Source organism: Choloepus didactylus, chromosome 21 (assembly GCF_015220235.1).
Source record: "Choloepus didactylus isolate mChoDid1 chromosome 21, mChoDid1.pri, whole genome shotgun sequence".
Classification (NCBI taxonomy): Eukaryota; Metazoa; Chordata; class Mammalia; order Pilosa; family Megalonychidae; genus Choloepus; species Choloepus didactylus.
The window spans coordinates 45641500-45660684 of NC_051327.1; the positions used below are offsets into that span (position 1 = coordinate 45641500).

General features: G+C 34.2%; 1 non-coding gene and 1 pseudogene across 1 annotated transcript; both read left to right on the forward strand.

Moving 5' to 3' along the window:
• The first annotated feature begins 1059 nt into the window (after positions 1-1059).
• On the forward strand, positions 1060-1978 carry LOC119517270 (annotated as a pseudogene).
• Positions 1979-3079: 1101 nt separating this feature from the next.
• On the forward strand, positions 3080-3182 carry LOC119518346. Its single transcript, XR_005213736.1, has one exon. It is a non-coding gene; the product is annotated as a U6 spliceosomal RNA (small nuclear RNA).
• The last annotated feature ends 16003 nt before the right edge of the window (positions 3183-19185 follow it).

Below are 19185 nucleotides of genomic sequence, written 5' to 3' on the forward strand. Positions count from 1 at the left end.
TGAAAGCACCAAGATTTTAGCTGGTCTTCTGATTCTAAAACCAATACACAAAACCACTGTGACAGTCACTTTCAGCATTTTGCAGAAGTCTCTTGGGGGACCACAGAGAGCTAGGAATAGGGAAGGAGAGATCAGAGACTGAGAGAAGTGCCAAGATCAAGATTAGGGGGCCCTTCAATGAAATCTGTACCACATTTTAAAAAATATTTAAAACATCCAATATGCACATTATGTACATCTATATATATATATATATGTTTCTGTGTGTGTATGTGTGTATGTGTGTGTGTGTGTGTGTGTGTGTGTGTAGGCTGATGTACCTCCAAAAGAGTATCAAAATTATAATTATTATGGTAATATGAAAAGAAAATTGCTATTTTGGTATTGTTTGTTATAACAATCTAGAGTATGTTATGTTTGAATGCTTTATAGCAGAATTTTTATGCTTTCTTTCATTACCATGAGCCTGTTATTCCTTATGTCATCTGCTACAGTTTCTTAACTAGTTTCTCTATCTCTGACTTCCACCACCTTTTTGAATCTTAGCCCATTCTTTCTCCAAGACACACAAAGATCTTTACAATACCCCAATAATGCAACATTTCTCTTTTCCCAGATTTCTGTACATCCTTCCATTCATATGCTACGCATCTTCCATGGTTTTAAATTTTTTATTGTATTTAGAGTAAATTCTTTAGCTTTATACCCATGGATTTTAGATGCATCTTCTATCTACCTTTCCAAGATTATAAGTAAATATACATACTTGCCATTGCTTCTAAGTTTGGCTATTAGTTGTCAGCAAGCACAGATGATCTCCTATTTTATCTGTTTACAAAATATCTTCATATATAGACTCTTAACAGCATTTCAACTGGAAAGTAGTTTAAGTACTTTTTTCTCCCATGTCAAAAAAAAAAAAAAAAACCTCCTAAGAACTGACAAATAAATAGAATCCTGACATTATTATTTCTTATAATGAGGAAGTTTAATAAATTTAAAGACATACTAATGAAAACTTTCTGTTCAGGTAATATAATTAAATTCCCCATGCAATTCATGGAGAGTAGAAACAACGTGACAGAGTTTGTACTACTGGGGCTTAGAGAGAATCCAGAAATGCAGAAAGTCATAATTTGTTGTGTTTCTTGTCATCTACATCACTGTTGTGGTAGGAAATGTGGTTATTGTGGTCACCATTGTCACCAGTCCATTGTTGGGTTCCCCCATGTACTATTTCCTGGCCTATCTCTCCTTCATAGATGCCTGTTATTCCTCTGTCAATACTCCAAAACTAATTGTGGATTCACTCCATGAGAAGAAGACCATCCTATTCAATGGACGTATGACCCAAGTCTTTGGGGAACATTTCTTTGGAGGTGCTGAGGTCATCCTGCTTACTGTGATGGCCTATGACCGCTATGTGGCCATATGCAAGCCCTTGCACTACACAACCATCATGAACTGGCAGTCGTGTGGGCTACTTGTGGGGGTGTCATGGTTGGGAGTTTTTCTTCATGCAGCCATACAGATCCTCTTCACATTTCGATTACCCTTCTGTGGCCCCAACATCATAGATCACTTCATGTGTGATCTGAACCCTTTGCTCAATCTTGCCTGCACTGACACCCACACTCTAGGACTTTTTGTAGCTGCTAACAGTGGGTTCCTCTGCATGTTAAACTTCCTCCTCTTGCTGGTCTCCTATGTGGTCATCTTGCACTCTTCATTTGCAATCTTGCGCAAAGCCCTGTCCACCTGTGCCTCCCACATCACAGCCGTCATCTTGTTTTTTGTGCCTTGCATATTTGTGTACATGAGACCTCCAACTAATCTACCCATTGATAAAGCAGTTGCTGTATTCTATACTCTCATAACTCCCATGTTAAATCCCTTAATTTATACTTTAAGAAATGACCAGATGATAAATGCTATGAGGAAACTGTTCAGTAGGAAAGCTAGTCCAGATGATTTTTAAATGTCTCTGGATCCCAACAAAATTTCAACTGAGGAAAGGGTCAAAAGTACATTTGGGGGTGAATGCACAGTTTTGTGATTTTACTCAGGGCCATTGATAGTATAGTTTGGATGATTTGCATGCTGTGTGAATAAAACTGTTAAAAAAAGAAAAGGAAAAAAGTATATCTGGGATTTGGGGATTAACTCAACAAGAGATACTTGTGGGAGATTGAAAAACTAATCACTACAATGCATCGAAGGAAGCAGAAATGAGGGCAAGAAATCAGAAAAAACCTGAAGACCACTTTTTTGCATATTTGGAAAATTATGCTAAATTGTAGCTTAGCTTTATGGACTTAATTCTTGTGTATGGATTCATAAACTTTTCCTCATAAAAAATAAAAAAAAATATTAAAATATATTGGTATTGGGAAAAATATAACAATCCAAAGAGATAGATACTACTACAATCCCCATTTTGCATATGAGGAAACTGACAGAAATGGGAACATAACAATACAGATGCTTGTTTTGATAGATTTCACAGTCATGCTCTAACTGCTATGAAAATCTTCCAAGCAATGATGAGAGAACTGTCAAAAAATTATAATGCCAACAATTTATTGAGCCAGAGACTCTGCTGGGCACACTATATATATATTTTTCATTATCTTGGGATAAAAATCCACTAATTTTTCATTAATAACTCTTATGTTTATATATCAAAATTGATGATCAATTATTGCCTGTGACATCGTTGTAACTAACTATAATTCAGAGCTATAAAATTAATGGCCATTTAATCTCTGAGTGATAGGTAATGAGATTATGCTGTGTTTCTTATGGGATTCAGAGCAAATTTGTACTGCTCATTTAACCCAACTGATATCTCAAAATAAAGACTAGTGATTCAAATAAAGTAACACTTGAATGTCAGGCAGAAATGTCTATTTGTTAAATATGCACTTATAGTCTATGAAATACTTGCCAGCAAGATGCAATTATTTTGCAAGGTAACACAACAGGTGGTACACAATAAACACTGAATGAATGTACCTGAGTATAAATAATATGAATAAATTAGATAAAATACAGATCATAAAAATAGGATGGAAGGTCCTTGCTTCAGCAGCATGTACACTAAAGTTGGAAGGAAACATAGAAAATTAGCATGGCCCTGGTACAAGAATGACTTGCAGATTTTTGAAGTGTTCTATACATCTTGGAATGATGGAAATGTTTTGGTGATGGATGGTGGTGATGGCAGCACAATTTGTGAATGTAGTTAACAGCACTGACATATGTATCTGAATGTGACTAAAAGAGGAAAAGTTAGATTGCATATATGGTAACAGAATAATTTTTTTAAAAAAATCTATGGAACAACACTACACAAATGGTGAACCCTAAATTAAATGATAGATTATAGTTAATACAATTATAAAAATGTGTCATCATCAATTGTAAACCAGTGTTCCACACCAATGTAAGGTGCTGAAATAGAGTGGTTTATGAAAAGCCTGTATTTTACTTCTGATAGTTCTATAAATACTCAGCTACTCTAATAAAGAAAAAAAAAAGTAGTATGGGAGTCATGGGAATTGTTTCCTAACTTTATCTGATCCAGATTCTAAGGAGAATTTTAGCTAGATATCATGGGGGAATCACAATTTATTGCTCTTGCTTAAACTTGAGTGATGAAGAAATTGAAAGAAAGATTCCCAGCATATGAACAAATAGTTGAATTTGTCTTATACTCCATGCTGTCAGCAAGGTTTCATTATCTTGTGAATGTGAGCTATTTAGGATATATTTCCTTGTTTATCAGTTTAACTTTTGATAATATTTCATTATTAAATGTTTTTTTTTTTTTTAAATGTGGCTCTGTCTGCACATAAATCAATTTTAAGGTGAATATTTCCCACTTCTTCCTTCCTTCCTTCATTAAGCAATGAATATTTTTGAGTCCAAGGAGAGTAGCAGGCAGCGTGATAGTGTTGGGCTTCAGTGGTGAATATAAAAGAGGCATCAGTCCTGCCATGCTGCACATCTTCAGAGCTTATGATGCATTGGGAGACTCCCAGAAGTGAGCAGAGATTACAATAGCATGGGGTGCTATGAAAGCTCATGGGAACAATAACCAGCAAAGTCAGGAAAGGGTAAGGAAAGACCTCCTAGATAAAAGATATAAAGCATGGGACCTGAAGGATGCAAAGGAGTCCACAGAGACAGAGGCATCAGGTTGCAGTGAGAGCATTCTTAGGAGAGGGAATATATAACAAAGTATTTATTGAATCCCTGTCACATGCCAGGCACTATACTGAGCACTCAGAGGGTAACAGCACAAATAACAAGACATGAACCTGGAGGGATGTGAATGGCGAAGGTCAAGAAGAGCCTATAGTCATGTTAAGACTTGATGCTAAGGGCAATGTAAGAGAAATATTGAGAGGTCTTTTAAACTAATGACTAAAACAATTAATCTTGAGTTTTAAAATGATAACTCTAGCATGGTGTGGGTAAAAGACTTAAAGCAAGAGAACAGGAGATTAAAGAATGAAAATCTGAACTGTGTTGGTGTCAGTGGGGATTCAGAATGTGGTGGATACTGTTTTTTCTAGCAGAAATTTTCTTCACTAGATCGGTACCACCATGTCCCAGCTGCTTTGATTCTGGGCTTCTAACAGCTCATATACCTTCCTTCTTTGGATATTTGCACCAGATTAAATGAGAGCTGCCTGACATGAGGGATTATCCCCACTGCCCCAGGGCCTACCAGTGTCCAATGACTGATTGGCAGAGAGATACAAAACACTAGACACCATGACTCACATGGAAAACCACTCTGTATTGGAATCTGTTTTCCCAGTTCCACTGACTCTGCTCTATGTGGAAGCCAGACTTTGTTGAGACCACACCTTTTGTTCTCTCTTCTATAATCTATTTAATGCAAAACTTTCTCCTGTAAATCTCTGTCACAAAAATCTCTGTGCCAGATTCTTGCGTCTAGGAAACCAGCCTATCATGGAGAGATAGAAAAGGATTCAAGAGACAATTAGGTTTTACAAACAAATGAACATGAAGTAGGATAAAGATTAGAGAGAAAAGAGACATGGGTGAAATCCAGGTTCTGGCTTAGAACATTGAATGGAATTGGAAACTCAAGATGAAACACAGAGAAGATGAGTGTCTTTGGAATACATTTGATGAGATGACATGGGAGACATCCAAAAAGCAATGTACAGGAGTCAGCTGAATATAGGGCTCTCATCCTTAGAAACAGGATTGGGCTGGAAAAATGTAGGAATCTTTAGTATACAGATGGTAATTAAAAACATAAATGCATGAAGCATCATCTGGGAAGAGTGTGTAATGCGAGAAATGAGGAGGGAACAAGTTTAATTTGTCTTATACTCCATGCAGTCAGCAAGGTTTCATTATCTTGTGAATGTGAGCTATTTAGGATATATTTCGCTGTTCATCAGCTTATCTTTTGGTAATATTTCATTGAGTGGCACTGGTACTTAATGGGTGGTACTCAAAGGGTGTATTCAATGGCCTATCAGATGATCCATAGCCATTTTCATATTTTAGAAAAAAAAAATAAACTTATTGCAACATAAAACTTTTTTATAAATACCAATTTGTATATTATTAGAGATTCAATAGGATATCAAATCCAAAAATAAAAGCATGTTGCTAATATAGAAGACCATTCAGAAAACAAGGAAGAGTCCCTGATAAATGAAAATGATTAACAACATGAAAAAATCAGTTAAATAGAATTAATAATTCCTTGTAAAGAGGTTAAAATTTAAGCTGCTAATTTTAATGATATTGTTACTTATATAGATGGAAAATGCATCAGAGGAATTTGTATTACTGAAATGTATATGACAAAGTGCATCTATTTATAGTCCCATAAGGAGAGAACATAAATATTGGAGCATGGAAAGTAATCAAAGATAAAAAGAAAGTAAATATTCCAGAGATAAAGAAAGACACAAGTGTTTATAATGGAAGAGTCTATCAAGCGTCATTAGTGTGAATTTAAAGAGACCTACTTCCAGACTTATCTCATTATCCAATGATAATTAGGCAATATAAATTTTTCCAGAGAAAGAGAAAAAAAAAGTTTGCCTAAAGGAGTAAAATGCGACTGGCATCAGATTTATCTGAAACACTAGAAATTGGCAGACTGTGAAACAAGGTCTTTAATAAGTCAATTGGAAATCATTGGATTGATTCCAATTGATAAGTCATTGGAAATCAATCAAAGTGTTAAAATAAGCAAATGCTGAATCAAGATAAGAACAAATGGTAGCAAAACCTCATGGCACCTTTACCACCCACCCCTAATTCCTCCTCAGTTCTGTGTGGCACCAAGGCTTACTTCCATATGAATCTCTTTCCTGGGTTCCAGAGGGAGCAGGGTAACCCTTCCTTGCTTATTGGGGTGCATGTATATCTGCCCCAATTCAATTTGTGGCAGTCTGAAGGACTAATGCAAGACATTCATTTTTGCCTTGCTTCTCCTAGAAATTACACTGGGCATAGAAGAGGCTGACTGATCCACTAAAACACTGGAAGATAACAGTTGAACCACAGCTGCATGGGACAAAAGATAAAAAAATTGACATACAATATGAAGCCCAGGGCTGTGAGAAAAGCTGCAGTTTGGAGGGCAGGGGATAAAGCCTTGGATTGTCCTTTTACACAGGGAGTTAAAAAGGCCATGCATATTAGCACAGGGAAAGACTCATGCACCAAAAGACTTGAGAGGGCCCTCTGCCTTCACTTCAGCCTGTGCAATGCTGGCTAAGTATGGAAGGAAAGCACCAGTCCAGAGCAAATCTGCAAAGACTGGGAAAATAAATCTCTTTCAGTTTGGTTTTTTTTTTTTTTCTTTATTACCTCCTGAAATTCATGAAATAACTGTCATAACACTAGTGCATTAAAAACTAAAGGAATAGAGCCTTAGTGACCACAAACATCAAGGAATAGTCTTTCCATAGTGTGAAAATGCAGTAGAAAAACAGCATACTATAGCCATTAACAATTAAAAGAGAAAAGATTAGTAAACCCTGCAGAAAAGAGAGTACTGATTCCCATTGACAGTAAATTAAAATATTAAAAAGTCCAGATTTTTACCAAAAATTATGTCATTAAAAAAAAAAAAGAAACCACAAGAAAACATAGGTCATTGAGAGGAGCATAATAAAGCAAAAGAAACCATCAATGAGGAAACCAAGACCTTGAAAATACCAGCAACAAAGCTTAAAATAACTGTATTGAATTTGCTTAAAGAGCTAAAGGCAAGAACAATCAAAGTAATAAAGGAAATCAGGAAAACAATATATGAAGAAAATAAGAATATAAATAAAATGTTTTATATGGAAAAGAACCAAACAGAAATACAGGACATGAAAAATGATGTGACTGATTTTTTTTAAGAATATTTATAGAAGGATTCAAAGCAAATTTGAGCTGAAAGAAAAAATAATTAGTGAAATTATAGATAGGACAATTAGAATTTTCCAGTTAGAGGAACATAAAGAAAAAGAATGAAGAAAATTGAACAGAGACAAAGGGATCTGGGGACACATCATTTGTATCAATATCTGCAAAGTTGAGTTCCAGGAGAAGACAGAGAGAAAGGAGAACATCTGAAGAAATAGTGGCTGAATACTTCCCAAATTTGGCAAATAACATGAATATATACACCCAAAAATCTCAACTTCAAATAGGATAAAGTCAAAGAGACACATAAAGAGATATATAAAAATCAAATTGTTGAATGTCAATAATAATCATTGAAAGAATTGTGAAAAAAGCAAAGGAGAAGCAACACATCATTAACCAAAGATCTTCAAATAAGATCAAATACCAGTTTCTCATCAGAAATCATGGAGGCTAGAAAACAGTGGATGACACATTTAAAGTACTGAAAAAAAAATAAATGTCATCCAAAATTTTTATATCAGTAAAACTAATTTTTAAAAAAGTGAGAGATTAAACAAAAGCTGAGGGAATTCATCACCACTGGACCTGCCCTAAAAGTAAGCTAAACTGTGCTCCTCAGGTTTAAAATGAAGGAAACTAGACCATAGACCAAACTGTAAAAAGAAAGAAAGATCTCAGGCAAAAGTCACTACATGGGGAAATATAAATGCCAGATTTTTAAATTATGCTTTGTTACCCCACATTTTATCTTTTACATAATACAATGCATAAAAAGCAATTAAAATATATGGTTTGGGACACAGTGGAAAATTGTAGTGTTCAAAGAGCAACTTAAAGGAGAGGATGGAGGAGCATGAATACTAGATTTAATATGCTATTTAAGTTAGATAGATAATGAATCAAACAAGATTATTATAGCTTTAGGATGTCAAGAATTTATCACAAAACAAAATGAGAAAGTGATTCTTAATGTTTCACTCAAAAAGATCAACTAAACACAACAGTAAGGAATAATGGAATAAATGAAGAACAGAAAAAGGGACACAAATTACAGAAACCAATTGCAAAATGTCAGAATTAAGCCCTTCATTATCAGTAATTACTTTAAATTTAAATGCATGAAACCCTACAATCAAAAGAATAGACTGGAAGAATAGAGAAGAAAGCATGATGTACCTACATATTGTTCATTAAGAGACTCCTCTTAAATACGAATACACAAATTGGTTGAAAGTAAAAGAACGGAAAAATATTTCTTGCAAATAGCAAGCAAACCAGAGCTGGGGTGGATAAACCAATATCAGATAACATAGATATTTAGTCAAAAACTGTTACAAAGGACAAAAATGGACACTATATATTGAGCAAAGTGTTGACGTATCAAAATGATTTTGAACATATAAACATATTTTCAACTAGCAACAGAGCCCCCAAATATGTGAGGGCATTATTATTCACAAAATTCTATTTAGGAAAAGGGATGGCTTTCCATTAAAAGCAGCAGAGTTTAATGTACCACATTCAAGAAAAGCCCAGGACTAGATGACATCCCTATTGAGTTTTACTAAACATTTTGTGGAGAATTAACACAAATGCTTCTTAGACACTTCCAAAAAAATTAAAGAGAAGGGAATACTTCTGAACACATTCTGTGAGGCCATTATTACCCTAATACCAAAGCCAAATAAAAATACCACAAGTTAAGAAAATTACAGACCTATATACCTAATGAATATAGATAGAAATCCTCAAAAAAGTAATAAGTCATTTCCAACAGCAGATGAAAAGAATTGTACACTTACATCTATGATCAATTTACTTTTGACAAGGCTACCATTTCCCATTTGACTGGGAAAGAATAGTCTCTTCAACAATGGTGTTGGGAAAACTGGATATATATATTGCAAAAGAATGAAGAAGGATCCCTACTTCACACCATATACAAAAATGGATAAAAGACCTAAATAAAAGAACGAGGACTATAAAACTCCTAGGAGAAATGTAGGCAAGCATCTCCAGGATTTTGTGTTATGCAATGATACACAAAACACAAGCAACAAAAGAAAAAAATAGATAAATAGGACCTCATCAAAATTATAAACTTTGCATCAAAGGACTTTATCAGAAAAATGAAAAGACAACCTACCCAATGGAAGAAAATATTTGGAATCCACATATCTAAATAAGGATATCTATTCAGAATATATAAAGAAATCATACAACTCAATAATAAAAAAATCAAACAACCCAGTTAAAAATGGGCAAAATATTTGAGTAGACATTTCTCCAAAGAGTATTTACAAATGGCTAAAAAAAAAAACATGGAAAAATGGTCAACATAATTAGCTAGTAGGAAAATGCAAATCAAAACCACAATGAGTACCATTTCACACTCACTAGAATTGCATTACTATTAAAAAACAAACAAACAAGTAAACAAAAAAACCAGAAAATTACAATTTTGGAGAGGATGTGGAGAAATAGGGACACTTATTCAGGTTTCTGGTAGAAATGTAAAATGGTGCAGCTGCTGTGGAAAACAGCTGGCAGTTCTTCAGAAAACTAAGTATAGAATTAGCATATGACCCACCAATCCCTCTGCTAGGTATGGACCCCAAAGTATTGAAAGCAGTGAATTGAACAGCTATTTGCACACTGATGTTCTTAGCAGCATTATTCACAGTTGCCAAAGATGGAAGCAACCCAAGTATCCAGAAACCAATTAATGTGTAAATAAAATGTGGTATAAACATACAATGGATTAATAGTCAGCATTAAAAAGGAATGAAGTGCTGGTTCATGTGGCAACATGGAAAAACTTTGAAGACATTATATTGAGGGAAATAAGACAGGCACAAAAGGACAAATACTGTATAATCTCACTCATGAAATAATTAGAATATTCAAACTCATAGAAATAGAGTCTAGAATATAGGATACCAGGGGCTAAATTAGAGGTAGAGAATGGGAATTTACTGCCTAATGTGCACAGAATTTCTATTTAAGTTGATTGCAAAGTTTTGGAAATGGATGGTTTTGACGGTAGCACAATATTGTGAATGTAATTAACCACTGAATTACATATGCAAACATGGTTAAAAAAGGAAATTTTAGGTCAAACATGTGTTACTAGAATAAAAGTTAAAATATAAAACAAAGGACTATATAACACAATGAACCCTATTGTAAATGATGGTCTATAGTTAACAGTACAATTATAAAAACATTCTTTCATAAATTATAACAAATTTACCACACTAATGCTGGATGTTAATAATATGGTGGTATAGTTGGAAAAAATACACCCTATTGTTATCTATGGACTATAGTTAATAATACAATTATAATATTCTTTCATCAGTTGTGACAAAGGTACTGCACTAATGCAAACTGTTAGGAGGGTGGGGAAATGGGAATTTTTTACATGATTTTTCTGTAAACCTATAACTCCTTTAATAAAAAAAAAACAAATTAAAAAAATGGGCATGATAAAACTACCTACCACAGAAAGTGTGGTGTAGTTTACATGAAATAAAATTGCACAAATAAAAGGGTGGCAGTATAAAGGCTTGAATTGATACTGCTCCAAACAAGATATGCAAAAGTGCCAATATGCATGTGAAAAGATGCTGAATGTCATTATACATTAGGGAAATGCAAATCAAAACCATGAGAAACCATTTTACACTCACTAAAATGGATAGTATTTAAAAAACAGAAAATAAAAAGTGTTGGAAGGCTATGGAGAAATTTGAACAATCATGTATTGTTGATGTAATATAAAATAGTGCAGTGGCTATGCACAACATTTTGAGAATGTCTCAGAAAGTTAAGTATAGAATTACCATATGACTCCCAATCTCACTTATAGATATATATCCAAAAGAATTGAAAGCAGTGATTCAAACAGATATATTTGGACACTGATATTAATAGCAATATTATTCACAATTGCCAAAAAAGGAAGCAACTCAGGTGTCCATCAAAAGATGAATGGATAAACAAAATGTTGTATATACATACAATGGAATATTAGTCATAAAAGGAGTGAATTTCCATACCTGAGATAACATAGATGACCCTTAAGACATCAAGTTGATTTAAATAAACCAGGAACAAAAGAACAAATATTGTATGGTGTTGGTGATATGAAATAAGTGGATTAAGAAAACTCATAAAGTCAGAAACTGGAATACAGGGGCCATGGTGGGGGTAAGGATTTAGGCAGTAATTCTCATTTGGTACAGGGTTTCTGTTTAGCATGATGAAAAAGTTTTGGTAATGGATGGAGGTGACATAAGATCAATCAATACAATATGGCTCATTAATATAGTGAAGTATAAAAAAACACATGAACATCTCAATTGATGAAAAAAAAAAAAAAAAAGGCATGTGGCAAAATCCAGCACCCATTCTTGATAAAATACTTAGAAAGAAGGGAATTTCCTGAACATCATAAAGGAAATGTATGAAAACATGAAGCTATCATCATACTCAGTTGTGAAAGACTGAAAGCTCTTGACCCCAAATCAATAATACATAAACATACCTGCTTTAATCACTATTATTCAACATTGTAGTGGAAGTTTTAGCCAGAACAACTAGGAAAGGAAAAGAAATAAAAGTCATCCAAACTTGTAAGGAAGAAATAAAATCATCTCTATTTGCAAATGACATGATCCTATGTAGAGAAAATGCCAAAGAATCCACTAGAAATCTGCTAGAGCTAATATACCAACTCAAAAATGTTGCAGGGCAAAGGATAAGCACACCAACATCAGTTTGTTTCTGTACACTAGCAATTGACAATCCCTTGCCCATCTAACAAATGATGTCATGGAATGAGGTATGAATCTAGCCAAGTCTCAGCTAATTCTAGATTCTGCATCTCTCACAGGCCTAGACATATGCCCTGTTTCATCCTATAAGACTGTACTGACATGAGATCCCAATTAACTTGATCTTTAAGCAGTGATTATCATCTTCCAAGCAATGAAATCCTAATGAAGTTTAATAGGTATCCATTTCCAACTAACTGCTATTGGGTACTTCAGATTTTAGTTTATGTGTAAGGCCTTGGAAGTTAGTGAGCACCTAAGCATATCACACATTCTCCTGGGCTATGTGGACCAAAAGTTTCCCATGAATTCATTCCTGTGCTTTTGCTGCCATTGACTTTGAGGTACCTACTTATGCATTCACTGAGAGAAACATATTTTACAGCCTCTCTAGGGTCAGAGTGCATGATTTTGCCCACTATTTTTTTCTGGCATGCTTTATAACTATTTGTTGATGTTGTTTTATAAATTTTTCTGCAACAGTCACACCCATCCAGCTTCCTTAACACCCTTTCACATTCTCCTGAAAAAAAAAAAAACTCCCTTCTTTGTAGTCAATGAAGGCCAATAAGTCAATTTCTTCATTATGGCTGTCTTCAGTAAAGGCAATTTCTGATTGGATTCATAGAACATTGTCAACTTCACCAGGTTCTTTTAGAATATTTTTGACAATATTAATTTATCCACTAAGTATGTTGCTGCCATACATGTATTGCCCGAGTAAAATTCAAGTATATGTTTTGGATCCAAAAATGTTGAGCTCCCCAAGATAATGTCATATTGGTATTAGCCCTCTCAAATATACTTTGGTTCTGGTATACCAAAGAGCTTTCCACAGGCAGCACCAGTAGATATTGGCACTAAGTTCAGCCCACATAGTCAATCCTAAAATGGTATTGGTTTCTGTTTTCATGTATTCTTTACTTTGGTTATTATCATCAACCTGCAAAATTAAGATTAACAAGCAGTAGAGCAAAAATATTCTGACATTGTGAGCATGCAGCAGGTAGTTTTTATCCATCACATCCAGGCCCCTATCTAAGGTCATCACTTAGAAAAATAATTTCACAGTAAAGTATAGATCTGTTTTTGACCATAGTCCTTTGTGTGCATCCCGGAGTCAACACTTTTCACATGTGCTCTCCAAATAGAGGCTTTTTTTTTTTTTTGCTTTTGGTTCTTTTTTAATAATGAATACAACCTGTAAAATGAGAACCGGAAGAAAAATCAACCATATAAGTTTTCCAATTTTTCATACATGGTGTTAGAGTAATTGAGATGCATCACATAGATGACTCCAGATATAATGTTGCTTAAATTCCCTGGTAACCCATATTGGACCTTTAGCTTCCAAAGAACAAGAATGTTTCTGCAAACAAATAACCTCACCATTACAGCTACTTATAAATATAGCTAAATGATACTAAAGTAATGTTGTTTTCCCTCTCTGATTTATTCATTATCAGTTGCCTTTTAATCTGCAATTACTTCTCCTTAAAATTTAAATTAACTTTCAACCAGATCCTTTAATTTATATAACCCAAGGATCTTTTTTCTTTCAGTCATTTCAGGGCCATTTTCCAGACTATATGGCCAGTCTATAGCCTACTGTCTGTTCATTGGTTCACTCCCCCAAAATTAGTAAAATTTTTACTACATCACTATTGTTGTCACCTATTATTCTGATGCCATAAGGAACACTACTCATAATTCTGCCCATTTATCTTTTCCCTCTTCAATTAGCTGCTACTTTCCAGATTGAGTGCCCACCAGGTCTCAAGCTACCATCTATAATCCATGCAACATGTTAGAAAGCCTCCAAAAATCAATAATTTGGAGAGGTTTCATTCATCCATCCAGTTTGGTAACTCCTCAGGGAGATCCAATGAGGGCTCCAGTGCACAAAAGCAACCTGTTGATAAAACGACCTCCCCCTTACATATGTTCTTGGTTTTACATTTCTATGTAGTATGGGAGTTCTTCTGTTTATTTGGTAAAATACAGGACATAAGGATTCATTTTATGATAAAATCTAGGACATGAGTATTTTAGGTCTCAAAAAATATTATGTTATTTAATAATTAAAGCAATGTTGACTAACATCCATTAACAAATTAGCAGTAACCTTTCAAATGATGTGTACTTGCAGGTTGGGTCAGGTGTCTTCCCAGTAAAAAGGTCCAAGTGTTCACTGTTAGATGGCAATTCCCGTAACTCTTGTAGAGGGTGTTGTTCAGAAAATGAAAGTTTTTAGGCACAAAGAAGATCTCCAGCAGTTTTCTCTCTTATCTCACTGGCTAGAATTGTGTCACATGCATATCCCTAAAATAATCATTGGAAATGGGAATAGAATTGCTGTAATTGGTTTAGGCTAATCCAGATTCACACCTATGGATTGGGAATGGATTCAATGTCTTCCTCAAATACATGGACACTGACAACAGAAAAAACAGGAATTCTTAGAGAAAGATCTGTGAACAACTAACAGTGTTTGCCGCACCCATCATACCTCTGTTGAGTACTTCCTTTCTTTCCTGTGTCTTTGATATCTCTCTCTCCAGTCCCTGTATCCCTCCCCCTCCCCTTTTCCTCACCCATCCCCTCCCCCTCACTTTCTACTAGCTTCTTCCCACTGACAACTAAACATGATCAAATTTCTCCCAGACGAAAAAAATATTTACACTCAATCCCATGTCTCCCTTTAATGACTAATTGCCTTCTTATGAGAACTCTATTTTTTTGCAACCTTCAATTTTTCAGAAGAAGAAATTGAGGCACAGAGAGGTTGAGAAACTTGCCTAACATTTTGTCCAGAAGATGACACACTAATGAGCAATCCAGGCACTATTCTAAACACGTGGCATTTATTATCTCATACAACCCCGACAGTCTTATGTGATAGCTATCATTATCATGCCCTGCATAGCAGATGTGGAAAATGAGGCATAAAGAGGCTGAGAAACTTGCCCAAGAACCTCCAGCTCTAGGAGGTGCAATTTATTGTCTTCCAAAGCTTTACACTTAAGCATGTCAGATTTTTAATATTAGAGAGCAGTTTCTCTAGCCCACGTTTTCTTAGGCCATCAACAGTAAAATAGCAGTTATTCATTGACCTAGATGTTTTCATGCTTGAGCTTGTTCAAAAGCTCCCAATAACTCTGTGAAATGGTTATTATTAGTGTTGTTTTACAGACTATGAATAACTTATGTACCTGTACTCCCTTTACTGGAACATTCTGCATCTTATGTCCTAGACTCCAAGTTCACTTCCAAACTACATCCACAGGTAAGCTGATCGCTCACCCCAACCAGCTTTGTGCCTCCCAGCCCTTCTTCTTTGCAGCTGTCACCACCACAACAGAGAATAGGGTGAACTGGTTTCCTGCCACCTTGGCTGAAGCTGATAATTCTAATCCTCTGGGTCCTGAAAGTTAGGAGCCACCCTATTCTTTATGCTTGAGTAATATCCATTCAAAATTTCCCTGGGATAATACATAAAAATAAGTAAGTACCGACTCCAGGGATTCCTAAACCTTGAAGACCACACCAGCATAACCAGCCTCAGATTACAGTTACTGTTTGTTTTTAAGTTTCCAACCAATTTGGATTCAGAGCTGAAGGGACCAAAGGAGCTATCTCTGGCTGAGCATGGGCTTTCTAAGAAAAGGTTTACTGTAACTGGCTTTGGAGACCTTCTAGAACAGGGAATCTATGGTTAGTTGTTGAGTTCATGATGCATATATCTACCTAATTGTTCTACTTTAACACAGTTTGCTATTTTGGGGACTTTACATCAAGTTAGAATTCTGATCAAGTGACTTTTATAATATAATCCACCTGTTCTCCAAGAAAGCAAGAATGGCAATTGTGTACTCAGGGGCTTAGGGAGACATATCCTCCATTGTTTAGAGTTTTTCCCATCAATTCTATTGAATCATAATGATTTCTAAGTTTTCTGACTGAAGAAACTCATTATCTGAGCTGGGAAGCTTGTGGCCCACACAGGATAGTTAATCCTTCACAGCAAAAATAAACAAGATCTGTGAATTCAGAATTATTTATGAAGTCTCTCTTAGTAATCATTTTCAAGTCACTAATTGAGGAAAAGAAATACTATACTTAAGGTAAAAAGGGATGAACTTGCAAAGAAGCAGTAGGTGGTGGGTCACTGATTGCTGCAAATATGATACCTTATCGTGGAATGAAACTGTTACTTCTTTTCCAAATGCATTCAGAAAGGTAGGTACAACCAGTGACTGCCTTTTTAATTTTTTTTCTCACAAGATACTAGGTCTTCAATTTACTGGTAAGTTATATTTACCATCTCATATAATTATGAATATCAGATTGTATACCCAGTCTACTTAAAAAACCAGTCACTTGAGATATTATGGACCCATACCTTAAATAATCAAGTAAAACTTGTATTAAATTATTTTACTGATAATGAAAACAATGTATTCTCTTTATAGTAAACTCAGATCAGAAAAAGTATGAATAAATTCCACAATTCTTAATTCCAATAATTAATTAATCTCATGTTTCAGATGAGCACTACTCATCATTAGTGTACTTTTTTAGATATTTGTCTATGTCTATACATCATTTTAGACAATTGGATCCTAATATATACAACATTTTATAACTTGCATTTTCCATACAGTATTATACTGAAACAGTCTTTCCACATCATCTTCTTACAAATCACTTTAGTGTCCACCTAATATTTCATAATTATACATTATAATTCATTTAACTTTTCCCCTTTATGTAGACATTTGTAGACATTTAGGTAGTTTTTGTTTTTCACTATTATAAAAATAATCATGATTTACAACCTCTATTCATGAACTTTGCTCATATTTTTTATCTAGAGTAGATTCCTAAAACTAACGAGTACTGGACCAGGGGACATCACCAAATATAAAGATCTTATTATATAAAGTCAAATGTATTTCCAGAATGTCATATATCAGTGCAACTCACCAGCCCTGGATAATATGACTTTCTTCAGTCTTTGCTAATTTTCTAGTAAAAATATTTTACTTTTAAAATTGCCTTTGATAACTTTTGAAATAGATTTTTTTGACATCTCATGATTTTTTTCTGAGAATTAGCCTTATCCTTTTTTATAAGCATGTGAATAGACTCTTTTCTTCATTTGTAAATGCTGTTTCTGTAGTTACACGTCTATCATACTTGTTGCAAATAGTTTTTGAGTTTGTTCCAGGTGTTCATGAAGTTTTATCCATCAGTTTTATTCTGTTTTATACCACTATATTTTTCTTAACATACCCTTCCCCATCTAGAAAGCAGATACATATTTTCTCTGTTTTACTGATTTTGAACAGTTTTAGCTCTATTTTGAGTTTTTAATATATGCCATTCTTTTTCCTTTTTTCCTTCTTTTTTCTGGTGATGATATGAATAGAAAACTTATTTTGAAAAGTCCCTCTCAATTACAGAAACATCTTTTATTACCACTATTTAACTGTTTATAATATCAGTTAACTACTTTTTAAATTAATGTCCTTTCAAGTTTAACCATATCTTCTTCCTATTGAGCTTATTTGCATTCTTCAGTCTTAACAGTACTTTTTAAATAATTGTAAGCTTTTGAATTTATCAAGTCTAATATTTTTCTATATTCTTATGTATGGGATTTTTGCATTCAAACTTTTTCCTAATATAAACTGATTGTTTTTCTAACCTCTTGAGTTGAATACTTCATTTATATTCTCACATAGTTCATTTATTTTCTCTCTTAATATAATAAAAAGTAAGTATTTCAAGAACTAATTATTGGTGTGTGGTTTTCTCATTTTTCATCTTTTATCAATGATTTGGTAGTATGTGGAATTCTGTATTTTTATCTTTAAAATACAAACTTCTGTCTAAGGAATAATATTCTTCAATTCTTCTCTGTCTCTTGTTATTTTTTCTACATTATATATGAGAAACTATATGCTCAGTAAGACTAAAATCCATACACAGTAACAAATGGCTAGTAATCAGTGAAAAAGAACACAAAAATAATTGGCCTATTTTAAAGAACATGCTATGTCAAGTAAAGTATGGTGCTCTTGTTTCCTCATGTTAAAAGTATCTGGGAAGGAAAAGTATACGCTTGTTAGGTATAGACTCTTATTAAATAAAAATTAATTGTAAAAAATAAAAAAAAAATGCTTTCTGAAAAGATCAAGGGGATATTTCATAATCTTCCAAGAATCAAGTTTTGATTTTCAAAAGGCCCCTGAAATCTAAATATGACAGTAGTTCACCAGATACCAAATTCTAAAGTTTCAAATAAAACTGGGGACTATTGCATTGCATCAAACTGTGTCCTTTATCCTCTTCAAGATATTCATCTTCCAGAGATGTTCAAAAGTCTATGAAAATCTTAAACAATTTTATTTGGATGAAGCATAAGTTCCCAAATCTAAGTGCCAGGGTGTATTTTATTACAGCCCCAAATATTCTCTCAGTTCAGTGGATTCTGAAATTAGGATGACTAAATCAAATAGAATTTATATGATGTTTTATATCCACCCTGAACAAGGTAAAAATCGCAAGGATAATGGACTTTATAGCTTAGCCTCATCAGCTTGAGTGATAAAGAAATTGCACAGGGGATTAGACACTAAGAAATTCAAGTCTATGCTCCTCTTACAGATCCTCTATTTACTCCTGTTGTCTATGAATGAAAATACTGTGGTAGTGATTCAGAGAGGATCCAGACATTTATGATTGCAGGAAAGATAGCTGGCATGTCAGCAGTCATAAAACTGTTTTTGTACGTGAGTGCTTACTTGTGTACATAGAAGAATTCTGTGCATTTAATATGTGACTAATAATATGGCATAAACTTTCAGTTGAGGGCTTATTTGTTCAGAGTTTCCATCAATCTTATAGGAAACAATGCTGA